The sequence below is a fragment of the Arachis ipaensis genome, chromosome B8 (assembly GCF_059453495.1).
Source record: "Arachis ipaensis isolate K30076 ecotype BB chromosome B8, ASM5945349v1, whole genome shotgun sequence".
NCBI classification, from domain to species: Eukaryota; Viridiplantae; Streptophyta; class Magnoliopsida; order Fabales; family Fabaceae; genus Arachis; species Arachis ipaensis.
Window position 1 is genome coordinate 82,827,135 of NC_142443.1, and position 14,590 is coordinate 82,841,724.

A 14,590-nucleotide genomic window follows, 5' to 3' on the forward strand; every position below is an offset into this window, starting at 1 on the left:
CTTGTTTAGTTAGAATAGAATTACATTGGATATTATTTGATGAGTTTGGAATTATTCACATTTTGTTCTAATTGTTTGCATTAGTTTCTTGCATTCCAAGATTACTTGCTTGTTAAGATTCCTAGTTTAATTTCTTGCTCATGACTTGCAACCCCAGATTTCTAACCAATATTGAAGCACATGTTTGCCCATTCTTTGTGAGACGACCCTGGGTTTGAATACTTCGGTTACTTTTATTGGGGTTGAACTTGTGACAACCAAATTCCTTCTAAATTTGATACTCGAGGATTGTTGTTGGGAAGAGCTATACTTGCAACGGGATTTTATAGATAAAGTCTATACCAACATAGTCTCTTGAGACCCATCAGCCACCCTCCTCCTCGCCCCCCTCCCTTCTCTTCTTCTCCCTCTTTCTTCCCCTGCCCCACCCGAACCACCACACGCACTCCCAGTGCCGCCATGCCGCCTCCCATCGCCGCCTTGCCGCCCACCAACACCACTACACCACCACCCTCTCTCTGCGTTCAATTTCTGCTACTGCACTCCAATCCCATTCCCATTCCAGTTAGTTAGTTTGCATATTTTTTTCTTTTTTTTTCAATTCCGTTCAAATTAGGATAGTTAGAGATGCATGTTCGTAGTGGTTTTTAGGTGGTTAGGTAGCTAGGATGTGGTTAGTGGATTTAGATCTGATAATTATGCCGTTCTTGCTACTTGCCTTATCTGTTTCACAATTTTGAAATTACCGTGCTCATAATGCTGCTCATATACTGTTCCTTATTGTTTAATGCTATTTTCACATTATTCAACCTGAATTGCATCTCCTACTGCAGATTGAGTTTGTCTATTCTGAATTCATGTGCCTTGCTATTTGTTACTCTTTTCTGCACTACTTTAATGCCATATGAACTGAATTTTTGCTGTTGTTTATTACCCGGGAACTTCCAATTTATAGTCAGAATGCTGTCTGATTTTTCTAAAAACTGTTTTACTTAACTCTCATTCATAAATTGGCTTTGGTACTTTTGAATTCTGCAATAATTGGTTCCAACCAGGCCAATTCATGGATGCATGGGCTAGCATTCCTACTCCTTCTAATTCCCTTCTTAGTTAAAGCGCATTATTGATGATTTACTTCATTTTGCAATTCTTTCACTTATATGATTTATCATTATTACTCTGCATTCTCTGCTTAAATGTGAGTTAATTATTCTTCAAGTTTGCACAATTTTTATTAATTAGGAACTACATTACCGTGCCACTCACTTTAACTTCACTTTTTAACTCTTAACTGCATTCACTTTCTAACTGCTCTCTTAGTTTTCAACTAACTACTTTTATCCCATTTCAAGACATGATTGTTGTTGTTCCTGATAAACAAGCATTCTGCATATCGTAGAACTTGGATTGTGATTTTATTTCAATTCTTTGACTTTTAGCTTGCATACGGTCCAAAATTTTACATCTATCTAAATCACCTCATGCTTATATTCCTAAAATCCTATTTGCTTACCTGTTTTCCTGCTTTAGTTTAATAAATTGTATCCTAGAACTTTTGCTTTTCAGGATGTCTGACCCAGAGGGCAAAGGAAAAGCCAAAACAGGCACAGGCAAAAGGAAAAGAGAAGAGTCCTCTATAGCTATCCTGGATATCCTCCATGATGATTCCTGGCGGGAGAAGAATTTTACTCCACAGGAAAAAGCTGACCAGTTAGTGCCTGCAACCGACCCAGTCAAGTTTGCCAACTGATACTGTGAACTCAAGTATCCAGTTTTTGCAACTTCAAGGAACTTATATCTAGAAAAGACCCTCCAAATTCCAGCCGAATTACTAGAGTACACCACAGACCAAATCAAACAGAGAGGCTGGTACTTTCTAGAGAGGAACTTGACTGAGGTAAATGCATCCTGGGTCAGAGAATTTTACTGCAACTACTTTAAACGACCCTGGATGTCGTGCAGCTCAGAGGCAAACAAATTATAGTTACTGAGGAGGCAATTGAAGAAATCCTCCAACTCCAGCCCAAATCCGATCAGCCAGATTGTTACCAGAAGGCTGAAGAGGATATGAGATTTATGCGTTTTGATTGGGACACAGTGAAGTGCACTATAGCTCTCGATCCTACTGTCCCATGGGTCATCGGTAAGTCAACAGTGACCCCAAAAGGCATCAAAATTATTTATCTGAATGATGAGGCTCGGCTTTGGCAGCTGATGAGCGGATAATTTATACGCTTTTTGGCATTATTTTTAGTATGTTTTTAGTAGGATCTAGTTACTTTTAGGGATGTTCTTATTAGTTTTTATGCTAAATTCACATTTCTGGACTTTACTATGAGTTTGTGTGTTTTTCTGTGATTTCAGGTATTTTCTGGCTGAAATTGAGGGGCTTGAGCAAAAATCAGATTCAGAGGTAGAAGAAGGACTGCTGATGCTATTGGATTCTGACCTTCCTTCACTCAAAGTGGATTTTCTGGAGCTACAGAACTCAAAATGACGCGCTTCCAATTTCGTTAGAAAGTAGACATCCAGGGCTTTTCAGCAATATATAATAGTCCATACTTTGGCCGAGGTTAGACGATGCACAAAAGCGTTGAACGCCAGTTCTACGCTGCAGTCTGGAGTTAAACGCCAGAAACACGTCACGAACCAGAGTTGAACGCCAGAAACACGTTACAACCTGGCGTTCAACTCCAGAAAGAGCCTCTACACGTGTAACATTCTAGCTCAGCCCAAGCACACACCAAGTGGGCCCCGAAAGTGGATTTATGCATCAATTACTTATCTCTGTAAACCCTAGTAACTAGTTTAGTATAAATAGGACTCTTTACTATTGTATGAGACATCTTATGATTTTTAGTTCATCTTTGGATCATATTGATCACGTTTTGGGGGCTGGCCTCTCGGCCATGCCTGAACCTTTCACTTATGTATTTTCAAATGGTAGAGTTTCTGCACTCCATAGATTAAGGTGTGGAGCTCTGCTGTTCCTCATGAATTAATGCAAAGTACTACTGTTTTTCTATTCAATTCAACTTATTCCGCTTCTAAGATATTCATTCGCACTTCATCATGAATGTGATGAACGTGACAATCATCATCATTCCCCCACGAACGCGTGCCTGACAACCACTTCCGTTCCACCTTAGATTGGATGATTATCTCTTGGATCTCTTAATCAGAATCTTCGTGGTATAAGCTAGATTGATGGCGGCATTCATGAGAATCCAGAAAGTCTAAACCTTGTATGTGGTATTCCGAGTAGGATTCTGGGATTGAATGACTGTGATGATCTTCAAACTCGCGAGTGCTGGGCGTAGTGACAGACGCAAAAGGAGGGTGAATCCTATTCTAGTATGATCGAGAACCTCAGATGATTAGCCGTGCTGTGACAGAGCATTTGGACCTTTTTAACAAGAGGATGGGATGTAGCCATTGACAACAGTGACGCCCTTACAGAAAGCCAGCCATGGAAAGGAGTAGGATTGATTGGATGAAGATAGCAGGAAAGCAGAGGTTCAGAGGAACGAAAGCATCTCTATATGCTTATCTGAAATTTTCACCAATGAATTACATAAGTATTTCTATCTTTACTTTCTGTTTATTTATTATCATTATTCGAAAACTTCATAACCTTTTGATATCCGCTTGACTGAGATCTACAAGATGACCATAGCTTGCTTCATACCAACAATCTCCGTGGGATTGACCCTTACTCACGTAAGGTTTATTACTTGGATGACCCAGTGCACTTGCTGGTTAGTTGTATCGAAGTTGTGAATGAAAAACAATTTATTAAGACGTGCGTACAAGTTTTTGGCGCCATTGCCTGAGATCACAATTTCGTGCACCAGCAGCAAATTCTTAGCAATTATGTGATGCTGAGCACTCACAAAACTGAGGTGCCAGCTACCATGATTACCCTTATCTGGTGGGTGATGGAGGGCAAGGACCTGTACCTTCCCAGATTTATCCGGTATTCCATGTCTGAGGCACTCTGCCCTTCCCCTACTTGATTACTTAGCTGGGCCGCCGAGCTGAGGTACCCTGGGAGCTTGCGGATGAGAAGCCACCTGCCGCCGACTGCAAGAAGATTATCCCACATGGTAGGAAGTTCCAGGCTCTAGACTACAGACCGCCCTTTCTCACTCCCTCCGCTGATGCAGCCACATCTTTTGCTACTCCTTCAGCATCTGCTGCACCAGCCACTACCACAGCACCCTCACTTGCTTTCGAGCCCATCTACCACCTTGTGCACCGCCTCTTCGAGCAGCTCGACCTGATGGAGCGCCACAACCAGCGGTGATATGAGAGGTCTGAGCGTCGTAGCAAGCGACGCTATGAGCATTTAAAGTTGATGATCCGATCGGGCCACCATGACATCCCCTCCGAGCTTGACACACCATCAGAGCCATCTGAGGAGGAGGCGGATGACTAGGAGGAGGATGCCCGAGCAGCGGCTGAGCAGGCAAGACCCGAGCAGGCTATGCCACATCATGAGGAGCCCCAGCAGATACAGCCAGCCGATCCACAGTTCCCTTTACAGACAGAGCCCCCGCTTCAGCAGGCAGATCCCCAACCACCCATATAGACTGCAGCACCTCAGGCTACCATTGAGACACCAGTAGAGCACCCTTCTGGAGATGCCACTTCTTTACACCCTGCTTGATTGAGCATCGGGGACGATGCTATTATTTAAGTGTGGGGAGGTCGCCATCTCCGGCAAAATTTATTTTTGGTGAACTACTTTTAGACTCTTTTTATCCTATTTTGTTTATTTTTTGTATTTTTATTTTATTTTATTTTATCTTATTTGTCTTTCAGTACTTGTGCATTTTCTTTTGCTGTATTTCTACTTTATTTCTGTATTTTGCACTTTGGGCTGTATATATCTTAGATATTTAGCTTAATTTGCACTTTTAGCTTATTAGTTGTGCTATAGAAAATATGGATTACTTAGTTTAGTTTACCCTTTTTAGCATATGATAATTTGGTTTAATTGAAAATAAAAAGAGTAAACTAGAAATTTTAGTTTTTCAAAATCACAACAATCCACCCACCATATATATATATAGCAATAATTGTTGGTAAATTGACAACATTTTTCAAGGAAAATACTTATTTTTATAAGAGCCATTCAAAAATTCACATTGAGTTGAATGGAAACTCTTAATTCCTACTTGCATGATATACATAACTGATATATGGTTTTTGAGCCAAAGAACACATAACCCGTGAGTTTTTGAGCTTAATTGCATGGCTACATTTAACCATAGTTTTCATTCTTGTGTGTTTCGCCCTTCTTTTCTATGCTTGTAATCTTTAATTTGTTTCAATCTATATGTCCAATATAGAATGTATTTACATACTTGCATATGATTGAGGCCATTACTTATTTTTGCTCACTTATCCCAAATAAGCCTATCCTTTTATGTCACCCTTGTTAGCCCCCTTAAGCCTTTTTAATCCCCTTCTGTTCTATAACCACATCACTAGCCTTAAGCAGAAAAATAAATTAAAAATCCCAACTTGAATCTTTGGTTAGCTTAAGATAGAGATTATGTATCAACTAAGTATGGGGAAACTGTGGGAACTTGGGTTGATAGGAAGGTATTAACTCTATAAATCATTTGAAATTTGGGAGCATGCTCATGTGAAACCAAAATAATTAAAATACCATGTGCCTTAATATGTTGTGTTTATGTTTCAAAAAAAAAAGAAAAAAAATCCCTTTTTAATAAATAAATGAATAAGGGGACAAAATTACCCCAATAATGAGTTTAGTAAAGAAATCAATGCACATGGGGTAAAAAAAAAAGAATTTGGTGCATGAGTATGTCATACAAAAGTGGAAAATTGGGTAGCTAGGCATAATTTTAACTGTAAAGTTTATGTATATGTTAGGTGAGATCTTAGACTAATCAAGGATTCAATTTATAGCTTACTTAGCCTTATATATATACCCTCACCTTTACCTTAGCCCCGTTACAGCCTTGAAAAAGACCTCATGATATTTGCATGTATACATTAAATATTTGTTGATTGGTTAGATGAAGAACAAAGTTTTAGAAAGCATGACTAGAGAAGAATAGAGTGATTAACCCCAAACACTGAGTGACTAGAGTGTATACACAAATCCAGTGAGGGTTCAATAGCTCAATTTCCATATATCCATATTTAATCATTGATTGTCTTGCAAGTTTGTGAACTCCTTTAATTAACTCAACTCAATTATGAATGTATTTTAATATGATTTGGCCCTCAGTTATGCATATATCATTCCTTGAAAATTTGGCATAATTTGACCACATGAAAGCTTTATATATATAGCTGGATAATAATTAGAATTGTATGATTCATTTAGGTAGCTTTCATTTAGAATAGATTGCATTGCATAAGATTCCACCATTCTACCTTCACTCTTTTCTATTGGATTTAGCATGAGGACATGCTAATGTTTAAGTGTGGGGAGGTTGATAAACCACTATTTTATGATTTATCTTGTGCTCAATTGAGTGTTTTTATCAATTCTTCACCCACTTATTCATAAGATTTGCATGGTTTTATAATTCGTTCCTTATTTCATGATATATGTGAAAGCATGTTTCCTATGCTTTAAAAAAATATAAATTTTAATTATCCTTTATTACCATTTGATGCCGTGATCTGTGTGTTAAGTAATTTCAGGCTTCATAGGGCAGGAATGGCTTAGAGGACAGAAAGGAAACACGCAAAAATGGAAGGAACGCAGAAAAATGGAGTTTTGAAGAAAATGGCAGCGACGCGCAAGCATGGACGACGCGGACGCGTGCCTAGCACAAAACGCAAGCGACGCGCACGCATGGACGATCCGGACATGTGCCAAGGCACAGAGTACAAATGACATGAATGCGTGACTGACGCATATGCGTGACAAGGAAAAACTCCAAATGATACGCACGCGTAACCCACACGCACGCGTGACGGACGCTATGTGCTGAAAATTGCAGAAGTCGCCCCCAGCGATTTCTAGGCCCTTTTTCGGCCTAAATCCAAGCCCAGAAACACAGAATAGAGGCTGGAGAATAAGGGAATCAATTCATTCATTCATAATTGAATTGGAAAAGGACAATTAGAGGTTTTAGATGTAGTTTTAGAGAGAGAGAGGCTCTCTCCTTTCTCTTAGGTTTTTAGGATTAGGATTTCTCTTAGTTTATGGTTATTTCTTCATTCCAGGTTCAATGTTCCTTTAATTTAGTTTCTCTTCTACTTTTATTTTCTCAATTACTTTAGTTGCTCTATTTCACTTGCAAATTACTTATGTTGCCAAATTGGCTTATGAACTCTTCATGTTAGATTTCAATATCCTATTTAATGCAATTTGAGGTATTTCAGATTTATGATTGCTTTCTTCTATTTATGATATAAATAATTTAGATTTTCCCTCTTTTCTTTGGTTGAGTAATTGGTAACACTTGAGTTTTCAAATTCAGCTGTTGATTGAAATTTGGAATTTGCTGATTGATTTGGGTCCCTCTAAAGCTAGTCTTTCCATAGGAGTTGACTAGGACTTGAGGAATCTAATTAATTAGTCCAATTGACTTTCCTTTATTTAGTAAGAGTTAACTAAGTGGGAGCAATAAACAATTCTCATCACACCTGATAAGGATAACTAAGATGGGATTTCCAGTTTTTATACCTTGCAATAGTTTTCATGATAATTAATTTACTTTCTTGTCATTTTATTTTTCCTGTTCACTATTCAAAAACCCCAAAAAGATAATCTTCCATAACCAATAATAAATCACACCTCCCTAAAATTCCTTGAGAGACGACTTGAGGTCTAAATACTTCGGTTATCAATTTTATTAGGGGTTTGTTACTTGTTACAACCAAATTTTTGTATGAAAGGATTTTTAGTTGGTTTAGAAACTATACCTACAACGTGATTATTTTTATAAAATTCTAGACCACACAAAAGTCCGTTCGTCAAGCACGCCTTAGTCAAGATTGGTAGTTGGCGTGCCACGCCTTTGACACTCAGTGGATCACCCATGTCTTGGATCTTTGCCTCCTCCTCTAGAATTTTGTACGCATGCCCATGTTGGTTTGTACTCTTTCAAGCCTGGCGTGCCACGCCTAGGTCCTCAAGTGGCACACCCAAGTGTTGGATTAGAGTTGGCGTGCCACGCCTTCGATACCAAGTGGCACGCCCAGTGTGTGTCCCCTTCTGGCGTGCTACCCCCACAAGTTCAAGTGGCACGCCCATGGTGTATGATGGGGTTTGCGTGTTACGCCCAGCCTGGCGTGCCACGCCCCCCTTTATGGCCTTCAACTTTGCTCTCTGGAAAATGTAACTGGCATGCCATGCCTAGCTCCGGGCGTGCCACGCCCTTGTTAAAGCTTTGAGAACTCCTTTCTGGAAAATATAACTGGCGTGCCACGCCCTTGTTAGGGCTTCAAGGACCCTTTTTTGGAAATTGCAACTGGCGTGCCATGCCCTGATGCTGGCGTGCCACGCCCATACAATTTAATGGCGTTTGTTCCATGTGGCACGCCTAGCTTTACATGCCCAGCCTTATTTGTTGTTTTCTTCCCCTTTTGTTGCTCTTTTCACCTGAAATTCAACACAAACCCATTTCAAAGCAATGTACCATAATATTTATCATTTGTTTCATGAAATTGCATTGATTCAATGAGATTATGCTCTTTTTATAGTCTTTTTAGATAAGAAAAAAAGGTAAATAATGCAAGTCATTAGCTGCCTAGGGGATAGAGGAACAAAAAGATCCCCACTGAAGATTTCTCACCTAGGATAGAAGTGGTGTTTACTAGAAGTCCAATCCTACCTCATACTGCAAACAGAATCCTGTCCCTTGAGCATATTGAGCTAACCCATGAGAGCACAGGAAAGAAGCTCCTAGTAAGGGGTGAGGATTTAAGCCTCCATGAATAACTTCCTCCTTGAAAGAGCTGACCGTCAAGCTAGTGACGGTAAAGAAGCATTTGTTGGGAGGCAACCCAACCATAAGTATCCTTTAGATTATTTCAGTTTTATTTCAGTTTTATTTTAGCTTGATTTCATTTTATTTTTCATTAATTTTCAAAGTTTCCCTAGGTTTCCTAATGTTTATGATCTTGTACAGGGCTTAGAACAGGGACAGGAAGACTTAGACAGAAAAATAGAACACTGTAGCGGATCTATGCTATGGGCGTTAAACGCTAGGAAGGCATTTAGTGCCATGAAGGGAGTAACGGTTTGGGTGTTTCACGCCCAAATTGGGCATTTGCATGCAAAGTTTTTATCCCCTTGGGGTGTTTCACATCCATAATGGGCGTTTAACGCCACAAAGGGGTTAAAAAAGAGCATTTTAATTTTATATTTTCCTTCTCCTACTATCACTTTTATCTTTTTCTTTATGCTCATCCATGTGCTCTTCATGTCCCTTCCCATTTTCAGTTTTCTTTGCTTGGGGACAAGTGATAAACCCCAATTTTTTAGTTTATCTTGTGTTGAATTTAGGGGATTTTATCATCTTTTCTCACATTCATTCAATGAAATAGCATGGTTTTGTGAATTTCTCCTAATTTATGCTTAAGAGTAAAAACATGCTTTTTAGGTCCGAAAATTGATAAATTTAATTCACCTTAATTCTATTCGATGCCTTGATATGTTTGTTAAGTGATTTCGGGATTAGAAGGCAAAGATTGGATCGAAGGAATGAAGAAAAAGCATGCAAAAATGGAGAATTCTTGAAGAAATGAGGATTTGCTGAGCTCAATGCCATGCGCACGCGTCATCCACACGTACGCGTGAGAAGGAGATTTGCCAGCGATGCACACGCATCACCCACGCATACGCGTGAAGAGGAATTTTGCAATACAACGCGTACACGTGACCCATGCGTACGCGTGACAAGCTGCACGTGACTTCACTAAAGGCAAAACAATGGGGGCGATTTTTGAGCTCAAGGAGGCCCAAATCTAACTCATTTTTGATGCTTCTCAACCCAAGGATTGCAAAGGGATAGGGGGAAAGAGTCATAGTTTAGTTTATATCATGTTTTAGGGTAAAATTCTAGAGAGAGAGGCTCTCTCCTCTCTCTAGATTTTAGGGTTCTTATTTCAATTTCCTTTTTTATCTATATTTTTATCTTGTTTCATTTTAGTTTTCATTTACTTTTATTTGTTCTAGCACTTTACTTCATCTACTTCTCTTGTTAATTCCTTATTTTGCTCTCTTTTATGTTTATGAACCCTTGTTGGATTTTACTTTTCTTCTAATGCAATTTTATGTTTCCATGTCTTTTTATGTTTATCTTAGTTGCTATTGTTGATTTCTTGTTTGTGTTAGTTATGGGTTTCGTTAATTCTTACATTTTGTGATGTTTACTTTTATTGCACTCTAGGTGTTTGTTAAAATGTTTTCACTAGTTTTAGAGTAGTTTTCTTTACTCTTGGCCTAGGCTAAGGGAATTAAGTGATCTTGAGTCATTGGGTCTCATTGAATTGGTGATTTGAGAACGCTTAGTGGTCAATTTGATAACCATTGACACTAACCTACTACTAAGTCAATTAGTAGCTAGGTTAGGACTTATGGATTGATGTTGATCAAGCCTATACTTCAAGCATAGAAGTAGACTTAATGGGTTGGTTCCTCATAATTGTCAATACATGGTTTGTAGACAAGGATGGTGATCTTAATTCTCATGCCTTAGCCAATAGTTCTTTTTCTTTCCTTTATTAGTTAATTTGTCATTTACTTTCTTGCAATTTACGTTTCTTGCTTTTATATTTTCTTGTCAACTACAAATCAAATCCCCTTTGCTCCCTCATAGTCAATAATTGATCACTATATTGCAATTTCTTGTGAGACGACTGGAGGTTTGAATACTTCGGTTATTTTTCATTGGAGTTTGTACATGTGAAAACCAATATTAAAATTTGATTGTGACTTATTAGTTGGTTTGGAACTATGCTTACAACGAAGAAGTTCTTTTTCTGTTGAGGAATTTCTAGACCGACAATAATTCTCACTATCAACAAGCAAACTTTTAAGTTTAGTGTTGTAGAGCAAGCTCTCAGTTTATATTATCATCAATGGTACCAAACGAAGGTGGATCATCTTTATGGAAGAGCACAGCTTGAGGAGGGAGCAGTAGCCACCATAACTGAGGTGGTTAAGTTTCATTATCCCTTGTCTTATCTTATCTTCTGTTTTCCAAGCATTTTTAGCTTGTTTTCTGTTTTCTATTCTTACTTTTGCATGATCACCAGTAGGATTTCCTTGCTTTCTAGTTTAGTTATTTACTTTGTAGTTTACATCTATTTTGAAAATTTATTTCGAAAAAAAAAGAAAGAAATTTCATGTATTGCTCACTGAGCTTAAAAAAAATATCAAACGAAAAAGAAGTAATAAATTGCATGAGATTTGAGTTATGTATTATGAGTTACTCTAGTTATTTTGATGTGGTGGCACTATCTTTAGTGCTGAATGTATGAACTTAACAGCGTATATTTGATATTGGAGTTGAGAATATTGTCTCTTGAGGAATAGAAACTTAGAGAAGTATTATAGATTCTCTGAAATAAGAAGAAGATTGATTCTTGAAGCAAAATAAATAGCAAAAAGAAATAAAAAGAAAAAGGTCCAAGGCTTTGAGCATCAATGGTTAGGAGGGTTAAAATTGATCTAAAGCTCAGAAGAGTGGTTTTCCCTAACCATATGCTTGTGGTGTGAAAGTGTCAAGTAAACCTTGAGACTAAACACTTAAAGTCATGACCCAATACTATTACAAAATATGCCTAAGGCCCTGAGCACCACTGTCTGGGAGAAAGAGCAAGAAAAAATTTGAACCCAAAAGGTTCCCCAATTAAGTGCTTGTGGTGTTTATATATCAAGTTAAGCTTGAAAACAAAACACTTAGAGTCACGGCTAGGCTCAAAGGTGCAAAGCACCAAGAAAAAGAAAAAGCTGTGTTTAAGAATCAATTAGAGCCTAAAGAAGAGAATCTATAATATCATCCGAGTTCTAGTTCCAAGGGATGCTGATATTTCTGAGCTTCCATGGATAGGGAGATGCCAAAGCTATTCAGAAATAGAGTGTCACAAGCCTCATTCTGTAACTAGACATGAGCTTCATTGACAACTCGAAGTCTTAAATATTTTCTCTTTTTTGGTCCTATATTGTTTTGGTTGCTTGAGAATAAGCAACGGTTTACGTTTAGTGTTGGGATACGTGAATATTTTATACCCTTTTTCATAGCATTTTCTAGTTATTTTTAGTTAGATTTTATTTATTTTTACTTAATTTTAGTGCAAAAATCATCTTTGGATACTATTGTGAGTTGTTTTATTGCTTTTATGATTTCAGGTGAAATTCGGCCAAATTTGGCAGAGTTTTGTGCAAAGACAAAAAAAAAGGATAGTAGATGCTGTCAACTCTGGCCTCTTTGCATTCCAACGAGCGTAACTTGAGCTACAGAAGTTTACTTGATGCATTTTCAATGGCGTTAGAAAGACAACTGCTCGAGCTTTCTAATAATATATAATAGTCTATACTTTTCTTCTGGAATCACTGCCAAATCTGGCGCTAAACTCTGAGCCTGGCATTTACTACCTAAGAAGGACAAAACTAGCTCTAGAAACTTCCCCCTACCGGCACTAAATGCCCACCCAGCACTGAACGCCAGTAAGGGACCTCAGCATACACGAATTTTCACCCCGCTTTGGGGTATTTAACGCCCATTATTGGTGTTAAACGCCAGCAGCAGCCCGAATCACTCCTCTTTGGGTCTCTCAAGTGGATTTAGAACTTCTTAGCCTATTTTATTTTCTTTGTGTAATTTTCATTTACAAACAATATCTTTTAGATTTAAAATTATTATTTTATTTTATTCTCGTATCAAATTTGGTTAGTATATAAGGAATAAGATCCACCCTTTAGAGGGCATGAAGGATCTTCTTCCTTCTACACTTTCAGAACCCTGTTTTCTCTGTAAGTTATGAGCAACTTGATAGACCACTATTTTATGGTTAATCATGTGCTCAATTGAGTGGTTTCATCTAGTCTTTGCACACTTATTCATACAAATTGTACGGTTTTATAATTCCTTCCTAGTTTTGTTCTATGATTGAAAACTTGTTTCCTAAGCCGTTAATTTATGTATTTTAAATCCCCTTTATACCATTCGATGCTGTGATCTGTGTGTTCATTGTTTCAGGCTTTGTAAGGCAGGAATGGCTTAGAGGATGGAGAGAAAGCTTGCAGAAATGGAAGGAGCACAAGAAATAAAGGAGACAACCAGCGAGCATCGACGCGCACGCATGGCTCACGCGTGTGCCCAATCTGGTGATTTTTACAGTGACACGTGCGCGTACCTGACGCGTACGCGTGGATTGGAGATTTTCTAGACGACGCGTGCACATGCTTGACGTGTTTGTGGTACACGGAATCGTGATCGCACACTTTTTATACAACTCTGTGCAACTGACCAGCAAGTGCACTGGGTCGTCCAAGTAATACCTTACGTGAGTAAGGGTCGATCCCACGGAGATTGTCGGCTTGAAGCAAGCAATGGTCATCCTTGTAAATCTCAGTCAGGCAAATTCAAATGGTTATGGGATTTTTATAATTTAAATATAATTAAAATAGAAAATAAGATGGAAGCACTTATGTAATTCATTGGTGGGATTTCAGATAAGCGTATGAAGATGCTTTGTTCCTTCTGAACCTCTGCTTTCCTATTGCCTTCATCTAATCATTCATACTCCCTTCCATGGCAAGCTGTATATTGGAGGACCACCATTGTCAATGGCTACCGTCCATCCTCTTAGTGAAAATGGTACAAATGCGCTGGCACCGCACGGCTAATCATCTGTCGATTCTCACTCATGTTAGAATAGGATCCATTGATCCTTTTGCGTGTGTCACTACGCCCAACACTCGCGTGTTTGAAGCTCGTCACAGTCATCCCATCCCAGATCCTACTCGGAATACCACAGACAAGGTTTAGACTTTCCAGATCTCAAGAATGGCCGCCAATAATTCTAGCCTATATGCACTCAAGCTATTGCAGATAGAACAAAGTTGGTTATCAAGCACGCGTTCATAGGTGAGACTGATGATGAGTGTCACGGATCATCACATTCATCATGTTGATGTGCGAGTGAATATCTTGGAATAAGAATAAGCTTGAATTGAATAGAAAACAGTAGTACTTTGCATTAATTCATGAGGAACAGCAGAGCTCCACACCTTAATCTATGGGGTGTAGAAACTCCACCGTTGAAAATACATAAGTGAAAATAGGGTTGACATAGCCGAGTGGCCAGCCTCCCATGGAGGTATCAGAACATAAAAGTTACATAATGTGTTCCAGAGATGAAAATATAATAGTAAAAGGTCCTATATATAATGAACTAGTAGCCTAGGGTTTACAGAAATAAGTAATTAATGCAGAAATCCACTTCCGGGCCCACTTGGTGTGTGCTTGGGCTGAGCATTGAAGCTTTCACATGTAGAGACTTTTCTTGGAGTTAAACGCCAGCTCTAGTGCCAGTTTGGGCATTTAACTCCAGCTTTTATGCAAGTTCTGGTGTTTAACGCCAG